The sequence below is a fragment of the Saimiri boliviensis genome, chromosome Y (genome assembly GCF_048565385.1).
Source record: "Saimiri boliviensis isolate mSaiBol1 chromosome Y, mSaiBol1.pri, whole genome shotgun sequence".
Classification (NCBI taxonomy): Eukaryota; Metazoa; Chordata; class Mammalia; order Primates; family Cebidae; genus Saimiri; species Saimiri boliviensis.
The window spans coordinates 14,945,678-14,952,068 of record NC_133471.1 but is presented as its reverse complement, the minus strand read 5'-3'; positions in this window follow the sequence as shown (position 1 = coordinate 14,952,068).

Sequence of the window (6,391 nt, the reverse complement as noted above, 5' to 3'; positions counted from 1 at the left end):
ACAAATGCTGTTAGATACCTGATTATCCACAGTCAGACAAATAAATTGTACCCTTTCCTTACAATGTGTAAAAAATTTAACTAAAATAGTTCAAAAACCTCCATATTGAAAATAATAAACTCTGGAAGACAATATAAATTTTAGGAATGAAATTTTGCAACCTGGATTCAGCGGTAGTTTCTGAGATCTAGTGCCAAAATCAAAGACAAATAAAGAAATAATTTCTGCAAAATTCAAGACTTTTCTGCATCAAAAGACACTACCAAGCAATTGAAAAGACATGCCAGAGAAAGGCAGATTTGCATGTTATTTATGTGACAACTGTCCGTTATTCACAATATGTAAAGAACTTGTATTACTCAACTACATGCAAAAAAAGACAAACAATTCAATTACAAAATGGAGAAATAGTTGAACACACACTTCACCAAAGATACATGCATATGGAAAATAACCAACTAAAAATACGTACAAACATGTAAGTTTTGCTGCATTAAGTGTTTTATATAATACTTTTTCCCATAGTCATATGATTCTGTGTGGTCAAATTAGTCTTGTTGAGCCCCACCTTCCTTGGATAAAAAAGAAAATATCTGACAAAAAAAAAATTTTTGAAATGAAGAGTTTCCTGCTGGACTAGAGTTTCCAATAAAAGTAATAGATTATCACTCAGTCTTCATGGGTTACAAATTTCCATCTAGCAGGAAGTAACTCAGGGAGCCATTGAGTTCATGAGGTATATGGATATACACCTGCCCTAAATCCCATACAAGAGCTATGACATAATTACATTTTCTCATTACATTTAAATACTAATAATTCAAATGTTTAAATATCTCACTTTAATTGATTTATTGTACATATAGGGAGCTTTACAAATATGAGATAATATTGATTCATTGTAGAGAGAGGAATTTTTACTTTTATATATTTCAATTATATATATATATATATATATATATATATATATAGTCATGAAGTCATGATGTGGACTAGAACATTTTGTCAGTTAACTGTACTGGTAGACTATTTAAAATAAAAGTTTTAAACCTAAAATACCTTGTAACTAATTACACACAGAGAATATAGCAAGACAATAGTCTGTCCAACATATTCATATGTAATTTCTATAATTAACTGTGTCATTTGTCTTTGGAAGCAAGATATTTTATTTAATAATTATCCCAAATGATGTTTTATTTTATTAACTATCATTTCCCAGATTTAAAAATTGTTTCATAATTTTTATCATCTCTTCAATGATCTAACAAATGATCAATTATTTTTTATTTTTAGACAGAACACATGAACGTTTCTACAGTTAAGTATTACAACTATTGTGCCTTTTAGGCCTAGAAAATCAGCTAACAGTGGGCACTGGGTCAATGAGTTGAGAAAATGCATATTAAAATAGCTGTGACACCCAAGAACCTGTGTCCCCACAAGTGAGAGCAGAGGAGATTGCAGGCAGTTGGGTTAACTAAATGGAAGAGTAAAACAGGCAGGAGTACTTGGTGTCTCCAGCCATTGTAAGTTTTAAAAACAAAATCAGGAGAGTGACAGGATAAAATTTGCATTTGTAAATGAATATTTTGCTATTACCAAGTGAGTTTGCTAGTAGTGGCAGGATGGATTGCAATCCTTCAGGTGGGCTGCTCTAAGGAGAGTACAGTAGCACAAGAGGCTGTTCCATCCAGGAATTGAAAGTCTCCATCTGTTCAGAAAAAAAATTCTGAGTAGACACAGATTGGGGTTACCACTGCTGTTTACAAACATCAGGGTTGTGAAACCCGAGGGTGTCTCAGCAACAGTTCCAGAAAAAGAAACATGCACTCACATGAAAAGAGACTTTTTCTCCCAGTTGAGGCAGGTGTTGAAGTAAAATGGGTATGTGGATTGAACTTTCATGTAGAAACCGTGTATTTTCCTGCTTTGGTAGTTATGTGATGATAACCTGAGGCATTGTTTCCATTTTGATAAAACACACTGGGCAATTTTGTGAAGCTGAAAATCTGGCACAGCAATAATTACTGGAAAATTTGGAAAAAAGGAAAAAGCATACTAAATTCTATTGCAAGTTTCCTAGAAGTATGAAATTACTGAGAAGTAAAGCTTTTTTAAATAAAATAATTAGGTTTATATCATGTCACTAAAGCAGAGGCACCAGCAAAAAAGTTCATTCTAGAGGGCAAATCCAACGCAAATCCAACTCAGTGGAAGCTATGAAACCAAATGCTTTGGTAAGAGTAGAAATGTTAAGTCATTATTACAGGTATTACATATGTATAACAGGTGTTACATTAGTAATTATGGGTGTTACATCAGTGTTATGATCTATTTGTATTATAAATATTGTGTTAATATTATGAGTGTTATATTAGTATTTCAGGTGCTACTTCAGTATTACTGTTGTTCCTTCAGTATTATAGTTTACATTGGTATTGTGGATGATATATTGGTATTATGGTATGTTGGTATTATGGTATTATGTTACAGTTGTATTGTGGATGGTATGTAAGCATTATGAATGGTATATTGATATTATGAGTGTTACAGTTGAATTACAGGTATAAGGACAGCATTACAGATGCTACATCAGTGTTACAGATGTTTTATTAGTATTGCAGATTCTATATTGGTTTTGTGAGTATTACACTTGTATTATGGGTGTTAGGTAAGTAGTATAATTGTTGCATTTTTGTTGCAAATGCTACATTTATATTATGAGTGTTTCATTGCTACTATGAGTGTTACAGTTATATTAGGGAATGTTAGATCAGTACTATCAGTGTTACATTTTACATTACTGATGTTAAAACTGTATTACAATGTTACATTAGCTTATCAATGTTATATTTGTATTATAGATTTCATAATTTTTGAAGAATGTTATATTTGTGTCATGAGTGCCTGATGTTGACATTAAATTGCGGCCACCATGCATTGGGCATAAAGAAAGGCCTTATGAAGCACTGGAAAACATAGCATTTTTTATCTCTAATTTTGTACACCAAGCTCTTCCATTGGGCCTTTGATCCTTAAAGGTCAGAGGAAGGATTTTACTTACCTCTACCCCCAGCTATTCCAGAGTGAGATGGGGTTTCTCCTGACTGAGCTGAGGAGAACATAGCTCTGATCCTATCAAGTGTCAGCCTCTTAACACTAAAGCACTCCTGAGGTCTGAAATGGCAGGCTCTGGGATCTTTCTGCTCATGACTGGCATAACTACAGGACCCACGTAGTCACAGTGTTGCAGCCAGGCACCCTTTCTTGGCTTGCCTACAGCACCAAAGAAGCCAGAGTTCAGATGGCTCAACATTATCATTTTGAAAATGCAAACTGAATTGGAGCCTATTATTCTGCTATCTCTTTGTTTGTTTTTAATTATGAAACCATTAACAGGGAATAATGAAAAATGAACTGAGTAAAACTTCAAGACTTATAAAAAACATGTCCTCAACATATCTTGAAGCTTAAAATGCAGAATTATAAAAATTCTACAAGAAAGGTCATAAAGAAAGCTATGTGAAATGTGGCCTGGATTTGGCACTGAGTTATAACATATGACATTGAAGCTGATTTATAACAGAAAAAATAATTAACAATGTAGACATTCTCATACTAAAAATTTATACTCTGTGAAATTGTTGTTCAGTAAATAGGAAGACAAGACATAGAGTGAGAAGGAATACCTGAAAAATGCTGATCTATGCAACAACTTGCGCTCAAAATATACAAAGAAATCTTGAAATATAAATAAAATAGATTAATCAATTAAAAATGAGTAAAGAGCTAAGCAGATAACTCACCAATGAAGACACAAAGATGGCTAATAAACAGAAAGATATTCAAACACATATATCATTACAAAACTAAAAATTACAGTGAAGAAGCATGGCTGAACTATATTTGCTAGAACTGATAAACTATTAAGAAAACATGACAGTTATCTGGAGGATATACTAAGATGTATTCATTGTGGGTGGAATTCATGATGGTATAGCAATTATGGAAGACTGTGTAGAAGACCAGTATATGCCACTCCCAGATATGACAGTAGAAAACCAGAATACATTAACACAAAATATACTTCTTTCATGGAGGACTATTTTGAACTCATTATTTTCAGAAAATATAAACATAACAGAACTCCTGAAAACAGAGTAGAATATATACTTTTATTAAAAAAAATCAAATAAGAATATTTCAATTTAGTAAAGACTCCCTCTCAATACCAATGAGAGAATGATGACTAAATTTTTAGAGGTTCTTAAGAAACTTCCAGAAACACCTTCACAAATATACCCAGACGTGGTACTTTGCCAGCAATGTGAGTATCCCTTAACCCTGTCAAGTGAACACCTAAAATTACTCCTACAATATTTATGCCTAATTTGTGGCTACAATTTTAGAATGAATGCTATAAAATCTCTACTTGAATCTGTCTGTATGTTTGTATATATTTTCTATATGTGATTTTTCCACACCTGTGGATGGCAATAAAAAATTAATTTCTGAAATTATTTAAAAGTGCTTTATTTCAATTTTTTTTAAAAAAAAGAACTTATAAGTTATATATTTCTAAACCACCCACATAATATAGGAACTAATCCAAATATTTTTCAAGTTCAGTCTATTTGGTAAGTAGAACTAATTTAATGTTTTTGGATTAATAAAACAAGTATGTTTTTGGACTTGTCACTATTAAATGTAAAACAGGTATACGTTTTTATTTTATTTGGTTACTAGTTGAACCAATTGATATTTACTAGATACTTAAAACCTTAAAGCTTAGAGTTTGATTTAAATTGTTATAATTATTATAACCAAAATAATTGTAATGATAATTGTTTTACAGAAAATTTGCCTAAAACTAGCTATAAAACCTTACTGGTAATTTGCAACATTAAAATATGTTAAATAAAACATATTTATTAAATGTCAAGATTATAAATAAAAATAAAATTATATCACATCAATTACTAAACAAAAATGAATATACTTGTAACTTTTATATACTTGTAACTTCCTATTTTTACAGAGAGACTAAAGCTTTTTTGGTGTGTTAAAAAACACTCTTTCTACAATAATGAGGTAGTGCACTGTAAGAAAACATATGCCTGCAGAAATTATAATATGGTGTATTCATAAATTATCTAATCCACTATGAAATGCTAGCATATGGTAGAAAGTTTCATATAAGCACTGTGGAAAATATACAAATAATCAAAGATGCTTAATCTTCCTTTAGTCATATTTGTATGAATAAAATATTATCTGTTTGGAAACTGTACATAATTTCTGGAAATTTGTAAAAGATATTTTCATTCATTATATGCCCTGTTATAATATCATGAGTCATCATTCCAGTCATTATGTTAAATTTGTGTGCCATCAAAGAAGATCCAAGATGGCCATTTTTAAACAACTTGGATTTGCAGCTTCCAGTGAAAGCCCAGAGGGTGAGTGGATGCTGCATTTTTATTGCCCATGGACCAGAAGATTACCAGGCAGAGAAGCCCCATGGGTCACCAGTGTGGCTGCTTTGGCTGGTGAAGTTATTTTGGTTGGCATGGCTGCTTTTCCCCATGCAGCTGCTTTGTCAGCGCCTTCGCCAGTGGTCCTTTGTACAAAATAAACCGGTCCATGTGCCCTTTAGTCTGGGATTTGGAGCCCCAATATGTTGCCTGTTCATCTGATTAAAGAGGGGACTTAACAGGAAGACAGGCCAAGAGATTCCTGGGCAAAAAAGTGTCACAAATCTCAGTGCTGCTGTTTAAGCCAGTGCAGTGAGTCACTGCACAGGAAATCACACAGATCCCGGACCCTATTCAACAGGCAACTGGAACACCTGAAATGGAGTCAACTGTTCAACTAAAAAAGAAAATAAAAGACTCTGTGGCAGGGAGCCAGGTGATCAGGCTCAGCTGGCAACACCCCCACAATAGGACAGCAATCTGAAACTATCTGGATTGAAAGTTTCACAGCAAGTGCAGCTGAACCTGAAACAGTACAGCTCTATGGGGGATGGGTGTCTGCCATTACCGAGGCACTCCAACACTACTGATGTAGTCCACCATTGCTGAGGAAACCCACCATTGCTGAGGCTGCCTGCCATTGCCAAGTCAACACGCTGTTGCCAAGGCAACCTGCCATAACAGAGAGAGTCCACCAATACAGAGGTGGGCCACCATTGCTGAGGCAGTTCTAACTATACCCATGTAAACAGGATTGCAGGGAAGTTGACATGGCAGCTGGGTGGTGCCCACAGCAGCTCAACAAAGCCTCTGCAGGCAGACAGTGACTAGGCTGCCTCCTTGCTGGACAGGGCAGCCCTGAAAAGAAAGAAAAGGCAGCCACAGAAGGAAAACCCATAAATGAAGACCAAACT